Below are 23,045 nucleotides of genomic sequence, written 5' to 3'. Positions count from 1 at the left end.
TTGTATATCTTTTGGGAAAACCCAGCAGATAGATAGAAAGATTCACCAATACAGAAGACAATTGGTAGGGCTAGAGAGGATCCAAAGATAAACTCCCCATGGTTGCAATTACAACCCAGAGAGGCCTAAAGGAGCTCTACCTTTGGAAGACAATTGAAGGAGACCTTGTGACGGTAATGAGAAAGCAAATGGTTAGAAGAAAATGGAAATTCGTCCTAAGTTAATAAATGTTCTGCTTTTCAATAAAGTGCAATCTTTTTTTTTTTAAAGATATCTATTGAAAACAAGTGTAAAACAAGAAAAAAAAAAAACACAAAAAGAAAAATATATATTGTCATATGCCCAGCAGAACATCAGGGAAGATTCAAAATATGTAACAATGTCCACTTCAAGAAATCATATATAATAATAAGACATTGTATTCATGAGTGTCCATCTTTTCTTTGCTTCCTTATAGATTTTCTTTTGTTTTTTGCTGTGAAGTTTTTGTTTTATTCTTTTTGTTTCTTTTTCCTCCCCCTCAGGTTCCCCAACAGGCTATAGTTAAACATAGTCATACATACATACATACATACATAACATATGCATGCATAGAGATATAACTATGCATATTCATACATACACATATATACTCACATACATATATACATGCACATACACATACATATGCATCTAAAACATTATTAATATGGCTAATATATAAGGTAGATTTATCTTAGTTAAATCTTTTAAGTTTGACTTTTTCTGAGGTCAGTGATTACTACTTTTTTATTCAAATAAATTCTACTTCAGATCATTGTTATTGTGTGTCTGTATAACTCTTATTTCCTATCCTTGCTAACTCTTCTACTTTACTTCTCCTTGCTACTACTTAGCCTCTTTGTTGCCCCTTTCCATGTATCCCTCCCTTATCTTTTCCCCACACATTTTCCCTCCCTCTTTATCTCATTCCCATTAATCTACATATCTTATCCCACTCTTATTAATCCACATGTCCTTCTATACCACACTTCATCCTATTTCCTCTATCTTTTATTTCTTTATAGATTTTGGAGAGTTTTATATGTGCTGTTTCCTCTTTAACCCATTTCCAATGTGAGTAGGCTTTCAGAACTACCAGCCCTCATCCCTCATCTAACTCTTCTTGCTCTGGCACTTCATTTGTCTAGTAGTATATTTTTACCTTTTCCTAAACAGTTTTGCTTATTATAGTTGCATCATACTCAGCTCTACCCTAATCTTTCTTTTGGACTACCCAATTTCTAATGTTAATCTTAGACATATGGTTTACATTTCCACATATTAAATGAAACAGTCTGTCCTTATTTAGTCCCTTAAAATTAGTCTTTGATGTTGGTTCTTATATGTTAAGTTTTCTATTGAGTTCAGGTTTATTTGAGACAAAATCCTAAAAATTTGACAGTGTTTTAAAGGTCCTTTTTTCATTCAATATTATACCTAATTTTGCTGGATATTACATTTTTATTTGCAATCCTGCAATCAATGTATGACATGGCAGGACCTGTAGTCTTTTATTGTAGCTGCTCCTAAATCCTAGATGATTCTTATAGCAGTTCCAGTATATTTGAATTACTACTGTTGCTGTTGTTGTTGTTGCTGCTGCTGCTGCTTGTAAGATTTTCTCTTTAATCTGTGATTTTTTAAATTTAACAATAATGTTTCTATTGATTTATTTTTTGATTTGGTGTATTTTTAAGTCTTTTTTGAGTTCTCTTATGAATTAACTTAAGGAAAATAGCCATTAAACATTACTCTTCCGGGGAGGGAAGCCTTTTTTTTTTTCTTTTTTTCATACAATCTTCCCTATTCCAATAGTAAGTTTCTATGATTGGGTTCCTTCTCCTTTGTTTGCCTTAAAAAAATTAATAGTGTAATCACCTCTAATCCTGAGTTGGAAGAAATATGTTCTGACTTTAGGTCTTCCTTTAGCTCTTCCTTCTGACCTGGAGCCCAAAGCCCAAAATTCTCTCCTTCTGCAACTGCCAGCACCCAGCAGTGTTCCTGCCCTACTGCTTCTGCTTTCACAGGTGTGCTGTTTTTTTCTCCTTCAAGAGTTTGTTATCAGCTGAGTTTTCCTCAATATTCCTTGATTCAGATACCTGAGAGGTGAAAGTCCCTGCTATTTAGGCTAAATCTATCTCATAACCCAGTTAGCCCCAGGATTCACCTGTTTCTGAAGAGCTAGCCTGAAATTGTTGACATCTCACACTAGTTAAATCTTAGTACTGATGTCTTTCTTCCCTTTTTACTAGTTATCACAGAAGGACCCTGTTCTGCTTTCCTCACCACCTCACCCCCATCATAGTTTCATGTTCATCCTGAGGTACATTTTTATTTTGTTTGTGGGGAAATCTAGTGAGTTGAAATTTCTTCCAAGAATCCTCCTTCTAAAGAATCCTCCTTCTTTTAATTCCATATTCTGTTCATGAATCCTATCTGACTAAATCCTAGTAATACATTTGAGTTCAGATTTTTCTCCTTGTATTTAAAGCTCTAATTCACATTGCCAATTTTCCATAAAGTTTTCCAGACTTGAATTTTATTATTCACTCCTTTCTTAGATTTTGTCTCTTGTGAATTACTGGACATCCTGATAAAGCGTCTGTACCATTGATAGTAATGTAACTTCCATCCACTGGAATAACTTACAATTTCCTTTTAATAGGTTCTTTAATTTCAGATGTTTTAATCAGCAATATCACATAATGTTTATTTGTTCACATGTTAAAAATCATGCTCTTTATGTTTTACATAAAGGTACTCAAATGATGGTTTAGGGAACTCAGTAGGAAAAAAAATTAACTTTGGAGTTTGGGGTTATGACCTGACTGTGCCAGCTGCTGTTGATGAGGTTTAGAATTGGGGTACCTAAATGAAATTAAGTTTAGTTGAAGTCTACTGGCAAGTTTGGGGTACAGGGAGTCAAACAGAGCTCCACTGCAACCCCTTTGAATTCGGCACAAGGATACAGAGTTATAGGGGGTCTAGTAGCGGTGCAAGAGTCCCCTGTGAAAGAATTTACAGACCCAAAAACCTAGATTGATAAAAGAGGTTTATTATGGGGTTTGGAAGTAAAATCTAGTTAGTAAAGTTGAAGGTAGAAATAAAAGGTGCTGGAGCCAGGGTTCCAGTGGGCAGAGATCCTTTGGCATCTCAGGCGTAAGGCTGCCATGTTTGAGATCTCTGCAAAGAAAGGACTCCAGTTTGGCTCTTTTATAATAGGGGGCTTTGGCTACAAGCTGAAGGGGGGCTGTAGGTGGAGTCCCAGGTTGGCTTTGGGCTGGGTTTCAGTCAGGGTTAGAATTTGTATTGAATTCAATGGGTTTTGGAACTGAGCCAGATAACAAAGATGAAACTGTTTGTCCTTAGGGTGAAGCAGAGTCCAAGGAGGTTTTCTCCTTTAAAGATTTTTCAGAATTTTGGGGTTCCCTCATCATTCTCCCACCAAGCAGTTAAAACTTAAGTTCATTTAAAGGAAAAAAAGACTTGGGGCAGTGTCCCTTATTGAGACAGAGTTGAAGGAGATTTTCTCCTTCAAGGATTTTCAGAGTTCCAGGGCCCCCTCTTCACTGTTGATGGGGAGGAATGTCCCATTTCAGCAATACGTTCTCCCTTCACAACCCAGTTGCAATAAGGGCTGCTGCTCTGGAACTCATTGCTATTCTCATGACTCATGTGTTTAGGATTCTGGACTGTATGTATAAGGGTTTAAGGGAAGATGCTAGTCAAAGTTTTATTAATTGTTTGAATTGCCTGGTACTTGAAGCTTCCTGTATCTCCCTCATGATAACTTGCTACTTCATAACTAAATACCATCCCTTCTTTCAAAAATACCTGGATTATATTGATTTTTTTAATCAGTGAAATACCATCTGCTCTTGAGTCATTCATAAGAGAATTTACCCATGACCCTAATGCTATCTAACACCTGCCAAAAGCTTACTTAAGACACCTGATATTTAAGAGAGTCAGTCTAATGGATATTTCAACGATCCATTTCTATCAGATCCCTAAATTTTATACTTGTATTAAGGGGCATAATCATACCTAGACCATCTTACCTCACTTCAGAAATGTCTCCACTGACTTGTAAATTTGAATGTTTTGCTCTATAGGCCAATATAAGAAACATTTGAAGATGGGGAAGCTACATAGTACACTGGATAGAGCACTAGCCCTGAAGTCAGGAGGACCTGAGTTCTAATTTGGTGTCAGACACTTAACATCTTAACATTTCCTAGCTGTGTGATTCTGGGAAATTCACTTAATCCCCATTGCCTCAGAAAAAAAAAAGAAAGAAAAAGAAAAAAGGAAAGGAAGGAAGAAAGGAAGAAAGAAAGAAAGAAAGTATTGCCTCTTGGAAAACTACTACCAAAAAAAATCAATTATTTAACTTAGAGCCCTTTATATAAGGAAACATACACCAAATTCCTCCTAGAATTCAGCTTTATTACAAGAAAAAGTCCTGTAATGAACTTGGATGCTTCTGTTTATCAAATAATGAGACATAAGTTAATGTGTCTTTTTTCTTAGCTGCCAGAAAGCTCAAAGCTAAATTGTGTTCAATTGCAGTAATTAACTCATTCCAGATATGTGTCAATAACTATGATGAACAGAATCATAAACACTCAGAGTTAGAAATGAAGCCAGAGTTCATTTTTTTCCAATTCATATCAGAATAAGAATCCTCTCCATAACATTCCACTCATATTATCAACCAATATTTATTTGAGGCCCTTCAATGAGACAGAATTCACTATCTCCTAAGGAAGCCCATTCTATTTGTAGAAGTCATTGATTTTAGTAAGACCGTTTTGTTTTCTTATATTGAATGGGAATTCGTCTTTCTAAAACTGCCTACCCATTACTCCTCCATGGCCCAGGTTAATAAATCTAAGTCTTTTTTGTATCTGTTTTTCAGATGAGAGCTGTCTCCAGTTGTCTTAATCTATACTGGATCCATATGGCTCTAGAGGGGAAAATGAGGCAGGTGACCTTGCACAGCCCTATCTCACTTAAATCCAATTCACTTGCATATCATGTCATTACCTCCCTGATGTCATGGTTATCTTAGAGAAAAAGAATGAAGGAAAAACAACAATCTTTGTTAGTAGTAGTAGTAGTTAGTAGTAGTAGTAGTTAGTAGTAGTAGTCAGTTGAGCAACAAAGTTTTCTTTTCTTTTCTTTTTTCTTTTCTTTCCCTTCTCTTCCCTCTGCCCATATGCTTGTTATTTTATGGTAGGTGCTATGCCAAAAGAATATAAATTTTGATTTGTAAAATATCAGAAGTTATCTTGGGGTTTATAGGGCTAGATTTCTTAAGGACCATGCCTTAAACCCAAATCACTGGCTCTTATTTGACCAACAGTAGGTCCTTTGCTCATTGTTTGGTCTGTGATTGGCTCAGAGTGAATGTAAATGGCAATTGTTCTGTTATGGACAGAAACTCTGAGGGTCTTCCTCTCCCAGGTTAATTTTTTTTTAATTAGGTAAAAGAGGGCATTTTCTGTCTCATTTCTTTCCTATCCTTAATAATTGATTGGGCATTGACTTTGTCAAACTAACACCTAGAAAAGATCTTTTCTTACAAAAAACCAAGGTTTCCCACTGCATCCAGGACCATCTCCAGTTGTCCTAATATACACCTTCTACCTGGACTCAATTTGCTCTAGAGAAGAAAGTGAGGCTGTTAACTTTGCAAATCCCTCCCTCACTTCAACTCAATTCATTTGCATGTCATAGAATCATCTCCCTTATGTCATAGTTCTCTTGGAAAACAAAAGACAAACAACAACAACTTTCAAATATCTAAAGAAAACTATAATTCCTTCCTAGCCTTCTATTTCTCTCCTTTCAGTTACTGGTTTTTATTTTCTTCATCATAGTTCTTATTTCTAATTGTACTTTTAAGATGTTTTTTAAGCTTTCTCAACCATATCAAAATTATTTTCAAAATAAGAATTTGGTGGACTATTTTGGATTAATCATTCAAAGAAATCCTATTCTATTCCTCATTTTAGTATGAAAGTATAGCTGGGTAGAGCAATACAGAATAGGGCTGGCTGATTGTACCAAGCTTTATAGCTAGTCAATGGGTACAGCAACTGATTATTATCTGAGAATTAGGCTACTTAAGATTGGAAAGGATGATATATCATGATGTGAAATTCTGGTATATAGAAAGCCACAAAATCATTTCCTGCAGTGCAGAGATTTACCTATTTGTGTAAGGAATGTCAATAATGCTGAAATCACAAATCTTTTAAAATATTGAAATAAATTAATGAATAAAGAAGTCCATAAAAATAGAGGAAAAATAAATGTTTATTGAATGAGTAAGTGGTAATTTAAAGTCTCTATGGTAGGTACAGGTTTGAATGTCCAAAAAATAGCATGGAATGCTTATCACAATAATCCATAATCATTATGGCACATAAAGTAGACATTGCAATTGTTATGGAGTTAAAGGGATCTGAGTTTATGGGATCTCATAAAAACCCATTAACTTTTCTTAGACTCTTTGCATATCTTTAAAATGAGGGTGGTGGGCCATATTACCTTAGAGTCTAGTTCTCAGTCTGTGACAGGAATAGAGCTACATGGAATACTCCAATGAATATCCTAGACATCTATATGCCAGCATTAGAATCTCATACAAGAAAAAGAACACTGTTAGTCATACATTTAATACTCACTCCTACAACATGGAAAGAGGACAAAAGAGCAGTAGAGACAAAGACTGCCTTCTTTATTCCACATAGAATTGCTCTGTTAATATGACATTGCATGAAATGGAAGATGGAAAAAAATAAATGTGGCACTCATGATTCCCTCTCTTGTGACTTGTGATCCAATGTATAATAAAGAAAAAATTCCAAAGAAGATTAAAAAAAACTAACACAAAGAAATAATATGCTGGATTTTCTCTCACTGGATCTGTTTATTAAAATTCTAGGATACCACCCACTGAGTACTTTGTAAAGGAGGTTCATTTTTCAGGTAAGGAGTTTCAGTAGGTGATCTCTGAATTCTATTTTAGAGGAATTACAACCCTAGGATTCTAGAAACTTCAGTCTGTGATATAATGGACAAAAGTCTTATGTTGTAAATTATAGGGAGGTTTTATGGAGGAATTTAACTTTGTTATATTTTTTGATGGAAGAAAGAGGGGTGATATGTTGGAAATAAATGAAAGAAAATATTTTACATGGTTACTGGAATTCTACATGGGCACTACATGGCACATGGCACATGGCCACAATCTTTTTCTACCTTAATCCTCACCTTGGAGTAGTGTTGTGTATACTCATTTTATCTATCTTTTCCCTATCAACTTATTCAGACCTTTTACAGAAATCTTTTCATCCTTATAAAATCCTTGTTTTGTTGTGGACTTTTTTTGTTTGGTTGGTTGTTTTTTGTTTGTTTGTTTGTTTGTTTTTTGGTGGGGGGATATTGGTTTATTGTTTTTCCCTCATTCTTTAGAAAATGAAGACAGGTGATAACATCCTTTCAGAAATGTCCAGATCATACTTCTCAAAAAGAAGCAATTACCACAATTGTCTTCAATATTCCAGCTAAATAAGTTTATTGACACTAACAAAGTAGCAATAATACTTTCTAGCTGCATAGGTTTATATTTCAGTCAAGAAGCTTTGAGCATCATGTAATGAGTAGCTCATTAATCTTCTCAGTCTTCCTGTAATGAAAGGAGAGGGAATTATTATCTCAATTTTGCAGATTGGGTAATGACAGCCTAGAGAGATTAAATTGCTTGCCTCAGGTCAAAGCATGAATCAGAGTGGAACCAGGCACACAACTTCGGATGTAATAGGCCTATATAAGTGTTCAAACCTTTTCTTGAAAATTATTAATGAATATGAAACAATATATCACTCTATTAAATTATACAAAAATTACAATAATTATTCTAGCTAAACTTTTAAAATTCTGGAAGGATGGTACTAATACTAGCTACTTCAATTTGTATATCCACTATTTCCTATTCATTTTCACTTTCTTTCCCCCATTTGAGATTGAAACAAGGAAAAGAGAAAGTGTGAATGCAAACTAAAATATCCCTTTCTCTCACTCATATATTTATATTTTTGGAAGTGATAATGGATAATGACTATCACTAAAGCCACAGGTAGACCTGAATATGTAAATGGACTTTCTATTTGCATTTCACTCAATTAGCTACTGGAAAATCTCATTTTATTGTTGTTACCTTTACTCAAATAATACATAGTATAAAACATGGTATAAAAGATAGACTTTTGGCATTGTGGTCAGAATACAATACCTGACCCTTGTAAAGTATGTGACCCAGTCAAATCAAAATGAACTTTAGGCAAGTATATCATATTTATCCAATACTACTAATAATAATAGTTATAAAAGCAATTACGATTTATGTAGTTCTTTAAAGTTTATAAAGGGCTTTAAATATATTACCTTACTTGATCCTAAAAATAATCCTTTTGGGGAATGGTCTATTACTAACTCCTCCCTTTTACAGATGAAGAAATGAGACCCAAAGAAAGTATATGACTAATTTAGGACTATAGGCAATAAAGTATCTGAGGCAAGATTTGAACCAGCTATTACTGAGTCCATTACTTTATTGATTGCACCATTTATCTTCCTTCTGGGTTGATGGAGTTAGCAAAATATGAATTTCTCATTCTGATAAAAATCACAATTTTCTCAGTATTTGTGTAAACATATCTCCATTTATCCAAACCTTGATTACTTTAATTGTAAAATAGGACCAATTAGTCGAGAGAACCTGTAAAACACCTTCCAGTTTCAAATCTGTGATGCTGCAATTTATTTTTGCCCATTCTTTATGTTCTCTTCCCTGTCCCTTACCCCACAATAGGTATTATTCTATTACAATTAAAAATAAGACAAAATGGGATTTTAAAATTATTGTTCCTTCTTCCTACAAGCCTCTGCCTCTCTTCTTGATTTTGCCACAGTTTTACAATTTTGATGACATCTAAATTTACTTATATTGAAGTACATAATTTCAATTTCTCAAGTCAAAAATGTCCATTTCTAACAATGATTAATTTTTACTCACATGTACATTTAATGTGACTGTTTTTAAACTATCAGATTTTCACACATTTTCTTCTACCTGTTTATCAGAACACATAATACCTTCATAAACCAGAAGATTGGACTAAATTTAAATAAAATTGTTACTGGTAAAGTAAGGTGATTATTTTCCAGAAAAGAAGTAGAAGCAATTGTTCCCATTCTATGTAATTTACTAATAAAGCATAATCAGGAAAACTGAGTGCAGTATTTTGGGACACTAACATTTTTATTCAGGTGAACAAGTGCACAGCAAATTCAAACATATTAGAATATGCAATGTGTGGCAGATTCAGGAACTCATTTCCAATATTTCTGGAGAAGTCTACCATACCTTAGAATCATTATATTCGATATGTATTTTTATGTTTGTTTTAATTGGAGCTATCAGTTTCCAAGTGTCAGTTTTAAAAATAAGCACTAATCCCCTAAATAAGAAACACATTTCCTTATTTTTTAAACATTCAAATTCTTGGGAGATGGAGTGTGAGAGTTTCTATAAAAAGCCTACCTTTTCTTCAACTTAAAACATTCATTTCATGATTGGATCGGAAATTCTCCATCTTTTTGATCTGATTCCTTTGAAATCTCACCATTATATGATTGTTCTTTCTCAAATGAGACTTTCAGAATTCTGCAAGTATTTAACTAACTGGAAACAATAACATTTTTATAATATATAGACTATTTGGTATCACCCCCCCCCCATCTCTCTTTCTCTTTCCAAATGCATAATGCTTTATGAGGCTTCATGAGGCACCAGGGAATATGCCTTGAGAAGCCAATAGGGGTTTATATTTACACCAAATCCCTGATAGTTTCTTAGAGACTTGTTATACCAGCTTGCTTCCAAATAGGTGAAGACCAGTAGTCTAGCTTTCAACTACCTGCTCCTTCATTTTACATGGGCAAGAAGGTTATTTTCTAGTCTTTCATTCTATTTGTAATCCCCAATCTCTGTCTGGAGAAGGGCTAGGGGACAGGAATAGAAAATGTTATGTTATTTCATTGACAACAAATAGATAAGAAAATTCCTTCTACCAACATAGACCAGCACCTTCCTCTTTCATAGTCTTAGATACTTGCCTAAAGCACTCAACAGTTACAACTAAGGAATGAATTTTCCACTTGTTTCAAAGTATCTTCAGCAGCTGCTTTTATAGATGCATACCCTAAGGCTTGATATAAGCAAGTCAGCCCTTAGTAACTCCATGGAAAGGCTCTGGCAAGAAATCCCCAACTTGGGGATTGGATGATCTTCTTTCAGAGTTAAAGAAAAACTTTTGTGAGATAATCAAACTGAATCAGTGAATATCCTTACTATACATTGCAAGCTTGAACCTTGAGTATCCAGAGACTCAATATGCTTCCTCTGCCTTTAAAAATACTCCCAGAATTCTCAACAGCAAGATCTTTGATAGTTCCTTTATAGTAACCATGAATCTCTTCCACATCACACTTTCTTATCCCTCTAATGCCTTAAGATTCATACATGCTCAAGGGAAAACAAACTTGGAGTAGCAAATACTGACTAGTTACTCTGTAACCTCTGTGTTTTACAATTGTGTGTTTTCCTTCAAAAAACTCACTTCAAATGGTTTGTGTAAACACAAGATTTTTGGCAATTTTGTTACAGAATAGATTCTTCTTTTAAAAATTTGTTCTTTGATCAGATATTTAAGTGACTTTCACTGTACTTAATAATTTTAAAAGTAAATAAAATCTTTTTGGAAGGTCTACTAATGACTTCTTAAGAAGGAAAAAATATTCCATCAACAAGAAAGTATTGTGTAAACAAAATAACTTTGTCAAACACCTTAACCTACTTTGTTAACTAAATAAATTGTCAGATCCTTAAAAGCCTTCTACCACAGAAATTTTACTTTGTCAACAGCTCAAACTATTCTAAATATGCATTTTGAAAAACGTGATGCATCATTCTTTCTTTTGACAACTTGAGTTTTGGTAGATCTGTGCTATGAGAATTAACATTTTTTTTTCTTTCAAAGCTAGATTGCCTAACAAGTATAGTTATGCAATTTTGTTTACTCACCAAATAAAAATAATAATGAAAAACAGTGTTTAAAGATAGTATATTTTTGAGTTATGGAAAGAATTTTATCTTCATATCAATATCAATTGTGGTTTAAATACATTTCTCTTAGTTATCTGGCACATTAAATAGTATAGTTGATGATTACCTTACAGATGATGATACTGAATTCTCTTCTAAGAATATAATTCCTTTTGCCTTAATCTATACAAAGCTCTTGTTTTAATTTGTAGTAGAAATGCCTTTAATTTGCCCGCCAAGACTTTCAATAACTCAGTATATCAATTGGTATATAAAATGTTGCTCCCCTTAAATTTTGAAGAGAGGAATTAACACTCCCATGATGTGTGCATATAATTATGGTACTTAATACTTAAAGTGCAAACACCTATAGGCTATCTCTATAGAAACAACCAATAAGAAGCCCTGGGGTTACCTGGGTATGGTTGGAGCCTCAACAAGAACTATTAAAACTTTAGCTCCTGGACTGTTTGTGGAGTCAGATCTGATTCAGGAAAGACTGAATGAATCTGGCTGATTAGGAATGCTGAGCCCAGCTGTGCTGCAAGACTACAGCTGTGGGCAAGAAGAAACCAGCATGGTTTAATATTAGGAAAACTATTAGTATAATTGACCATATTAATAACCAAATTAATAAAAACCATATGATCATCTCAATAGATGCAGAAAAAGCACTTGATAAAATCCAACACCCATTCCTACTAAAAACACTTGAGAGTATAGGAATAAATGGACTATTCCTTAAAATAATAAGGAGCATATATTTAAAACCATCAGTAAACATCATATGTAATGGCGATAAACTGAAACCTTTCCCTGTAAGATCAGGAGTGAAACAAGGTTGCCCACTATCACCATTAATATTAATATTGTACTAGAAACGCTAGCCTGGACAATAAGAGCCAAGAAAGAGATTCAAGGAATTAGAGTAAAAAATGAGGAAATCAAACTATCACTCTTTGTAGATAACATGATGGTATACTTAGAGAACCCCAAAGACTCTGCTAAAAAGCTATTAGAAATAATTCAGAACTTTAGCAAAGTTGCAGGATACAAAATAAATCCACATAAATCCTCAGCATTTTTATACATTACCAACACAATCCAAGAGCAAGATATACAAAGAGAAATTCCTTTCAAAATAACTGTCGATAGTATAAAATATTTGGGAATATAGCTACCAAAGGAAAATCAGAAATTATATGAGCAAAATTACAAAACACTTGCCACAAAAATAAAGTCAGATTTAAATAATTGGAAAGACATTCAGTGCTCTTGGATAGACTGAGAGAATATAATTAAGATGACAATACTCCCTAAACTAATCTATTTATTTAGTGCTATACCAATCAGACTCCCAAGGAACTATTTTAATGACCTAGAACAACAATATGGAACAACAAAAAGTCGAGAATTTCAAGGGAAGTAATGAAAAAAAAATAAATGAAGGTGGTCTAGCTGTACCTGATCTAGAATTATATTATAAAACAACAGTCACCAAAACCATTTGGTACTGGCTAAGAAATAGATGAGTTGATCAGTGGAATAGGTTAGGTTCACAGGGCAAGATAGTGAATAAAAATAGCAATCTAGTGTTTGACAAAGCCAAAGATCCCAACTTTTGGGATAAGAATTCATTATCTGACAAAAGCTGCTGGGAATACTGAAAATTAGTATGGCAGAAACTAGGCATAGACGAACACTTAACACCACATACTAAGATAAGATCAATATGGGTCCATGATTTAGGCATAAAGAACGAGATCATAAATATAGTTTCAATTTCATCATCTGAGAATTGTCTGTTCATATCCTTTGACCATTTATCAATTGGAGAATGGTTCGGTTTCTTATAAATTAGGGTCAGTTCTCTATATATTTTGGAAATGAGACCTTTGTCAGACAGAACCTTTGCTTTTAAAAATATTTTCCCAATTTGTTACTTTCCTTCTAATCTTGTTAGCATTAGTATTATTTGTACAGAAACTTTTTAGTTTGATGTAATTGAAATCTTCTATTTTGTGATCAATAATGATCTCTAGTTCTCCTCTGGTCATAAATTCCTTCCTCCTCCACAGGTCTGAGAGGTAGACTATTCTCTGTTCCTCTAATCTATTTATTATCTCATTCTTTATGCCTAAGTCATGGACCCATTTTGCTCTTATCTTGGTATATGGTGTTAAGTGTGGATCCATATCTAATTTCTGCTATACTAATTTCCAGTTTTCCCAACAGTTTTTTCCAAATAATGAATTTTTATCCCTAATGTTGGTATCTTTGGGTTTTTCAAAGACTCGATTGCTGTAGATGTACCCTTTTTTGTCCTTTGTATCTAATCTGTTCCACTGATCTACCAGTCTATTTCTTAGCCAATACCAAATGGTTTTGGTGACTGCTGCTATATAATATAGCTTTAGATCAGGTACACTTAAACAGCCTTCATCTGACTTTTTTTTTCATTAGTTCCCTTGCAATTCTCGACCTTTCATTCTTCCATATAAATTTTGTTATTATTTTTTCTAGGTCATTAAAGTAGTTTCTTGGGAGTCTGATTGGTATAGCACTAAATAAATAGATTAGTTTGGGGAGTATTGTCATCTTTATTATATTCACTCAGCCTATCCAAGAGCACTGAATGTCTTTCCAATTATTTAAATCTGACTTTATTTTTGTGACAAGTGCTTTGTAATTTTTCTCATATAATTCCTGACTATTTTTGGTAGATGGATTCCTAAATACTTTATACTCTCAACATTTGTTTGGAATGGAATTTCTCTTTGTATCTCTTGCTGTTGCATTTTGTTGGTGATATATAAAAATGCTGAGGATTTATGTGGATTTATTTTGTATCCTGCAACTTTGCTAAAATTCTGAATTATTTCTAATAGCTTTTTAGCAGAGTCTTTGGGGTTTTCTAAGTATACCATCATGTCATCTGCAAAGAGTGATAGTTTGATTTCCTCATTTCCTACTCTAATTCCTTGAATCTCTTTCTCGGCTCTTATTGAGGCAAAAATTTTAAATAAAATATTAGCAATGAGATTACAGAAAGTCATCCCCAGGATAATACACTATGACCTAGTAGGATTTATATGAGGAACGCAGGACTGGTTTAATATTAGGAAAACTATCAGCATAATTGACTATATCAATAACAAAACTAACAAAAACCATATGATAGATGCAGAAAAATCATTTGATAAAATCCAATATTCATCTCTATTAAAAAGACTAGAGAATATAGGAATAAACTGACATTTCCTTAAAATAGTCAACAGCATCTATTTAAAACCATCAGTAAGCATCATATGGGGTTAAACTGGAACCATTCTCAATAAGATCAGGGGTGAAACAAGATTGCCCACTATCAACATTACTATTCAATATTGTATTAGAAATATTAGCTTTGATAACAAGAAAAGTAAAAGAGATTAAAGGAATTAGAGTATGGCAGGAGGGAACCAAGATGATGATATACTAAGAGAACCCCAGAGAATCATGCAAAAACTATTAGAAATAATGTACAACTTTAGCAAAGTTGCAGGATACAAAATGAATTCACATAAATTATCAATGTCACTAACAAAATCCAACAGCAAGAGATGCAAAGAGAAATTCCATTTAAAATAATTGTAAGTAGTAAAAATATTTGGGAATCTATATGCAAAGGGAAATTCAGAAACTATATGAGCAAAACTATAAAACATTTTCCACACAAATATAGTCAGATCTAAACAATTAGAGAACTATCAAGTGTTTTTGGACAGATTGAGTGAATATAACAAAAATGACAATACTACCGAAACTAGTCTATTTATTTGGTGTTATACTAATCAAACTCCCAAGAAATCATTTTACTTACCTAGAAAAATAACAATAAACTTCATCTGGAAGAACAAAATATCAAAAATGTAAAGACCATTAATAGAAAAAAACACAAATGAAGGTGCCCTAGCTATACTTTATCTAAAACTACATTATAAAGCAATGGCCATCAAAACCATTTGGTACATGCTAAGAAATAGAGTAGTTGATCAGTGGAATAGGTTAGGTTCACCAGACAAAATAGTCGATTATAGTAAGCTAGTATTTGACAAACCCAAGACCCCACTATTTGACTAAAACTGCTAGGAAAATTGGAAACTTAGTATGGAAAAAACTAGGCATTGACCCATATATAACAACATATAATAAGATAAGGTCAAAATGGTCTCATGATCTAGACATAAAGAATTATATTATAAACAAATTAGAAGAACATAGGATAGTTTAACTCTCATATCTGTGGAGGAAGCAGAATTTGTGACCAAAGAATAACTAGAGATCATTATTGATCACAAAATAGATACTTTTGAGTATATTAAATTTAAAAGTTTCTGTGTAAACTAGGCATGGACCCACACTTAACACCATACACCAAGATAAGATCAAAATGTGTTCATGATTTAGGCATAAAGAACTAGATTATAAATAAATTAGAGGAACATAGGATAGTTTACCTCTCAGACTTGTGGAGGAGGAAGGAATTTATGACCAAAGAAGAACTAGAGATCATTATTGATCACAAAATAGAAAATTTTGATTATATCAAATTTAAAAGCTTTTGTGCAAGGAAAACTAGTGCAAAGATTAGAAGTAAAGTAATAAATTGGAAAAACATTTTTACAGTTAAAGTTTCTGATAAAGGCCTCATTTCCAAATATATATATAGAGAATTTATTCTAATTTATAAGAAATCAAGCCATTTTCCAATTGATAAATGGTCAAAGGATATGAATGGACAATTTTCAGATGATGAAATTGAAACTATTTCTACTCATATGAAAGGGTATTCCAAATCACTATTGATCAGACAAATGCAAATTAACACAACTCTAAGATACTACTATACACCTGTCAGATTAGCTAAGATGACAGGAAAAGAATGTTGGAGGGGATGCATGAAAACTGGGACACTGATGCATTGTTGGTGGGGTTCGGAAAGGATCCAGCCATTCTGGAGCAAATTGGAATTATGCTCAAAAAAGTTATCAAACTGTGGATATATCGTCTGAACCAGCAGTATTATTACTGGATTTATATCCCAAATAGATATTAAAGAAGGGAAAGGGACCTATCTGTGCCAAAATATTTGTGGCAGCCCACTTTGTAGTGGCTAGAAACTGGAAATTGAATGGATGCCCATCAATTGGAGAATAAATTGTGGTAAGTTAATGTTATGGAATATTATTGTTCTGTAAGAAATTATCATCAGGATGAATACAGAAAGGCTTGGAGAGACTTACATGAAGTGATGCTAAGTGAAATGAGCAGAACCAGGAGATCATTATCACTTCAACAACAATACTGTATGAGGATGTATTCTGATGGAACTGGATTATCTTCAACAAAGAGAAGATGTAATTCAGTTCCAATTGATCAATGATGGACAGAATTAGCTACACCCAGAGAAGGAACACTGGGGAAATGAGTGTGAACTGTTTGCATTTTTATTTTTCTTCCCAGGTTATTTTTACCTTCTGAATCCAATTTTTTTCTTGTGCAACAAGAGAACTGTATGGATCTGCACACATATATTCTATCTAAGACATACTTTAACATGTTTCACATGTATGAGACTGCCTGCCATATAGGGGAGGGCATGGAGGGGGGAAGGGAAAAGCTGGAACAGAAGTGAGTGGAAAAGACAATGTTGCAAAAATTAGCCATGCATATGTTCTGTCAATAAAAAGCTATAATATATATACATGTATATACATACATATATATATACACATACACACACACATATATATATAATAAAAAAAGTTTCTGTACAAACACAACTAATGCAGACAAGATTAGAAAGGAAGCAATAAACTGGGGAAAACATTTTTACATTCAAAGGTTCTGATAAAAGTTTCTTTTCTAAAATATATAGAGAATTGACTCAAATTCGTAAGAATCCAAGCCATTCTTTAATTGTTAAATGGTTAAAGGATATGAACGGACAATTTTCAGATGAAGAAATTGAAAGTATTTCTAGTCATATGAAAGTGCTCCAAATCACTATTGATCAGAGAAATGTAAATTAAGACAATTCTGAGATACTACTACACATTTCTCAGATTGGCTAAGATGACAGGAAAAGATAATAACAAATGTTAGAGGGGATGTTGGAAAACTGGGACACTGATATATTGCAGGTGGAACTGTGAATGACTCCAACCATTCTGTAGAGCAATTTGTAACTATGCTCAAAAAGGTATCAAACTGTGCATATATCCTTTGGCCCATCAGTATTTCTACTAGGCTTATATCCCAGAGAGATCTTGAAGAAGGGAAAGGGACCCATATGTGCAAAAATGTTTGTGGCAGCCATTTTTGTACTAGTTAGAAATTGCAAACTGAATAGATCCCCATTATTTGGAGAATGGCTAAATAAATTATGATATATGAATGTTATGAAATATTATTGTTCTGTAAGAAATGACCAAATGGATGATTTCAGAGAGGCCTGGAGAGATTTACATGAACTGATCCTAAGTGAAATGAGCAGAACCAGGATGTCATTATACAGGGCAACAAGAAGACTATATGATGATCAATTCTGATGAAAGTGGCTTTCTAAAAATGAGATGATTCAAACCAGTTCCAATTGTTCATTGATGAAGAGAGCCATCCATACCAAGAGAGAACTGTGGATCACAACATAGCATTTTCATTCTTTCTGTTGTGTTTGCTTGCCTTTTGTTTTCATCCTCAGTTTTTTTTTTCTTCTTGATCAGATTTTTCTTGTGCAGCAAGATGACTGTATAACTATGTATGTATATATATATATACATACACACATATATATAATATATATATATATATATGTATAGTATTTAACACATATTGCAACATATTTAACAGGTATTAGACTATCTGCCATCTAGGGGAGGAGTTGAGGGGAAGGGGGGAAATTTTGGACAGAAGGTTTTGCAAGGATCAATGTTGAAAAATTATGTTGTTGTTTTTTTTTTTATTAAAAAGCTTTAATAAAAAAAGATTATGAAAAAAACAACCAACTAGAAAAGAAGATACAGAATACCAAACATGAAAATAACTCTTTAAAAATTGGAATTGGGCCAGGGGAAGCCAGTGGAACTAGGAGAGACCAAGAAATAACAAAACATATTATAAAGAATGAAAAAAAATAGAAGAGAATGTGAATCATCTTATAATAAAAATGACAGATCTGGAGAAAAAACCAAGAAGAGAAAATATAAGAATAATTGGATTGTCTGCAAGTTCTCATAAAAAAGGATCTTTATAAAATAATGGAAAAAATAATCCAAGAAAATTGTTCTGGAATGATAATATCTGAGGGAAAAGTAGAAATAGAAAAAAAATACACTAATCATCACCTCAATAAGATCCTTTGTGGAAAATACATATAGGAATGTTATTGCCAAATTTTGAAACCTCTAGACCAAAGAGAAACTTTTGCAAGAAACAAGGAAAAAAATAATTCACATATCCTGGAGCTACAATTTGAATTGTTCAAGACTTATCAACAGTCACAATAAAAGACTGCAAGTCCTGGAATCATAACAGTCTTAAGAACTAAGCCTGCAGCCAAAAATATCATATCCAGCAAAATTACCTATAATTTTGAATGAGAAAAAAATGAGACATTCAAGGAACTTTCAAATTTTCAAGACTTCAACCAAACCCAAACTTAGTAGAAAATTTCACATAGAAAAGCCAATATCAAAGATCTATTTCAAGAAATTCAATATGGATAAATTGATTATTTTTTACATGGGAAATGAATACCATATGTTTAAGATATCAACTATATCAATCAATCAACAATAGCACAGCTCAAAAGAAAGACTGAGGGAAAGTTAAATTAAAAAATAATAATTATGTTATATAAATGAGGCACAGAGGAAGAATAAGCACAGAGGCATAGGGGGAGGAGAAGAAAAACCTACTCACATCAGGAATGGATTAAGTTGGCAAAACTACATATATACCATAAAGAGTATGGCACACTCCAAAATCTATAAAGAAATGGGGGATGGGGAGGGGAAGAATAGATGAACCAGAAAGAAAGCAAGGGGTGTGAGAAGAATCCAAGGGAGGGATCCATGGATGGGGAGAAGTTAACATGGCAAGTTAGGAATAGAATTAAAGCAAAGTATCAGCAGGGATTCAAAAGATATATGTGGGGGGTAGATGTGTGTGAATATAGAATCTACACATGTAAATATAGATTTTTTTCTTAACTGTAGCTTGCTTGTGGTTAGCAGCATGGGGAGAATGAAAGGTAGAAAAAAGAAAAAAGTAAAAGGAGATCAGCAGAGAACAATCAGCAAAGCAGATTATTTTCACTTTTTGATTATTTTTTTTCTTTCTCATGTTTTTTCCCTTTTGGTCTGATTTCTCTTGCACAACATGAGAAATATGAAAATGTTTTTAAAAGTACATATTTAACATATCAGATTGCTTACTATCTCAGGGACTGGTGAGATAAGGGAGGGAGGAAGAAAAAACTGGAACACAAAGTCTGACAAAAATGAATGTTGAAAACTATTTTTACATGGATTGAAAAAAAATTTAAAAGATTTCACAAGTTGGGCAATTTATCTATATATTTATAAATATTCTTAGAGACTTGGCTGAAACTTACTGTTTGTCTATGGTCACATACCTATTACATGTCAGAGACAAGATTTTGAACTTAGAGTCTCTTTGTCCATCATATTATGTACCATGTAAAACAACTTATAATGAACTTATAAAGTATCTAGTTGTTTATTTTTACTAGAGGAAGATTAGATACCTGAGGATTCAGGTATAAATTTATCTAGAAAATAAAACAGGATAATGTCATTTTTTCCTCCGTTTAACAATGGAATGCATTTTAAATTTTTTCTGCATAGGAATTTGCTTCATGATATCTGCAGTTAAATTATATTCTCAGTCTCTCCAAGAATTGTGGCATGAACTACCCCTCTCATAAAGCTGATTATAATAATAAGATACTATTTCATTACTTCTCCAATGCACAGATTTATTTTTAAGAGATCATCAGTGTCAAAAATAGCATGCTATGAAGAAATAAGGAGAATCATTTTTAACCAGTAAAACTGCTTTTAGTTATTGAGATTTCATGTTGTTCTTTTCTCTTAAAGGAAAAGAAATGACACAGTATAGGAAAAAAGTAATCATTTCATTAGCACTGGAGGTGATAATGGTATACCTTTTACTTAAACATAGATTGTACTACTTTGATCTTCCAGAGGCATAGTGATCACAGCCATATTCCTAAGCCAGTAAAGTCATGGAGAACCCATTTCAAAGAGTATTTGTATGCATCTACAAACCATCTTTTTGATTCAATGAAATTCATGAAGAAGAATGAATTCTTTTGGAAAATCAGCAAGTTTACTTTGTCCACTCAGTGCTTTGCCATGGGCCTGGTCCATGTTTAATTATTTAAAGAATTACTGTGGAGTTGCTGTAGATTTATATTTTATATTTCATAATATCTTCTTGTAAACTTTAGTTTAGCATAGGTAATGGAAACCAAATATTTACTCTTTGTGGATGATATGATGGTATACTTAGAGCAGTGGTCCTCAAACTATGGCCTGTGGGCCAGATGTGGCCCGCTGAGGACGTTTATGTGGCCCGCTGCATTATGGCAAAATCAGACCTGAAATCAAATTCAACCTAAACTCTCATTAGCAACGCACACTTCTGGCACTGGGCTGAGGTTCATAGTTTTTGTTTTCACTATAATTTGGCCCTCCAACAGTCTGAGCCACAATGAAGTGGCTCCCTATTTAAAAAGTTTGAGGACCACTGATTAGAGAATCCTAAAGAATGAACTAATATTTACTAGAAACAATTCATAACTTTAGCAAAGTCAAAGAGTCTGATTCAGGTATCTACTCTCTGTAAGGGCTATTTACAGTTCAAAGCATTGGCTCATTGTCTTCCCCAATAGTGATGAAAGACATGCTTGAGATAAATTTAAGGCATCTCGGTGGACAATGTGGTGGAAGAAGGCATCACAAACTATACAATTTATGGTTTTGTTAGATAAATAGTTTGTTACTTTTTCAATTTATGATTTTGTTAGATAAGTAGATTATTATTGTTAGTTACTGTTTAATGTTGATGCCAAACTGGAATGTTGGAAATGATTTATACCTGTACACTAAACAGCCTGAAAAACATTAATATTAATGCATACTAGTTGAGAGAGTATATAAACCCTGGCTCTCAGATTAATAAATGGAACTGCCTTGACAATTTCCACTTGGCTCATGTATATTAAATTCATAACCACATAGTCTATATTAGTTAGAGCTGGATTCCCACACAAGAACTTCAAGGGAATTAATGAAAAAAAACATGCAAATTAAAGTGTACCAGACCTAAAAGTATAGTATAAAGCAACTGTCATCAAAACCATTTGATACTGGTGCAGCTAGCTGATGCAGTGGATAAAGCACTAGCCCTGAAATCAGTAGGACCTGAGTTCAAATCTTAACTTAGACAGATTTCATAGCTGTGTAACTTTGGCAAGTCACTTAACCCCAATTGCAATTGTTTCAGGGGGAAAAAACATTTGATACTATTAATATAGTAGTCGATCAGTGGAATAATTTAATTTCACAAGACACAATAATCAATGACTTTAGTATTCTAGTGTTTGACAAACCTAAAGACCCCATCTTTTGGGATAAGAACTCAATATTTGAGAAAAATTGCTGGGAAAACTGGAAACTAGTATGGCAGAAACTAGGTATTGACCCACACCTAACACTCTATGCCAAGACAAGGTTGAAATGGATTCAAGATTTAGACAAAAACAGTCATATTATAAATAAATTAGAAGAAAAAAGGATAGATTACCTTTCAGATCTACACAAAAAAAGGAATTTTATGGCCAAAAGAGAATTAGAATACATTATTAAATACAAAATGGGTAATTTTTATTATATTAAGTTAAAATGTTTTTGTGTAAATGTTTTATTGTCTCCAAATTGTAATCCTTCTTTGGGAGGAGGTTTATTTTCTGTTAATCCTTTTCTCTGTGAGCAAGTTTCTTGGGAGGCTTCTGGAGCCTCCAGCCAGAGCAAAGGTAGAATCTCAAATCCTCTTCTTCCCTCCAAAAGTGTGGGATTGTTGGACTTGTGAATCCATGGGACATCTTCTCCTTGACCCAATCCAGAATGACTCCTCAGACTCAATGTTCCTCTTTTTATCCTCCCAGAGAATGGGCTTGTGGGTACTCCCAGGGGCTTGTGGGAACTCCTTACTGAGCAATGAACTTGCTCCTTTTTAAAGGTATGTAAAGTCCTTTTCAGAACTCCTTTTAAAGGTGTGACCTAAAGTGTGAACCCTGAGCTAGAGAATTGTTAAGTACCAACTTAGCACCTAATAAGAACCTAACATTTTTGTATAAACAGAACTAATGCAGACAAGATTAGAAGGAAAGCAAAAATGTTTATATTTAATAAAGGCCTCATTTCTAAAATATATAGAATTTTGACTCAAATTTATAAGAATTCAAGCAATTATCCAAGTGATAAATGATCAAAGGATATGAACAGCCAATTTTCAAATGAAGAAATTAAAACCATTTCTAGTCATATGAAAAGTTGCTCAAATCACTGTTGAGCAGAGAAACGCAAATTAAGACAAATATGAGGTAATACTACACACCTCTCAGATTACTTAAGATGACAAGAAAAGATAATGATAAATGTTGGAGAGGATGTAGGAAAACTGAGACACTAATACATTGTTGGTGGACTTGTGAACTGATTCAACCATTCTAGAGAGTAATTTGGAACTATGC

This window comes from Sminthopsis crassicaudata, chromosome 4 (genome assembly GCF_048593235.1).
Source record: "Sminthopsis crassicaudata isolate SCR6 chromosome 4, ASM4859323v1, whole genome shotgun sequence".
Classification (NCBI taxonomy): domain Eukaryota; kingdom Metazoa; phylum Chordata; class Mammalia; order Dasyuromorphia; family Dasyuridae; genus Sminthopsis; species Sminthopsis crassicaudata.
The sequence above is the reverse complement of the archived record's forward strand: the minus strand, read 5'-3'. Positions refer to the sequence as shown.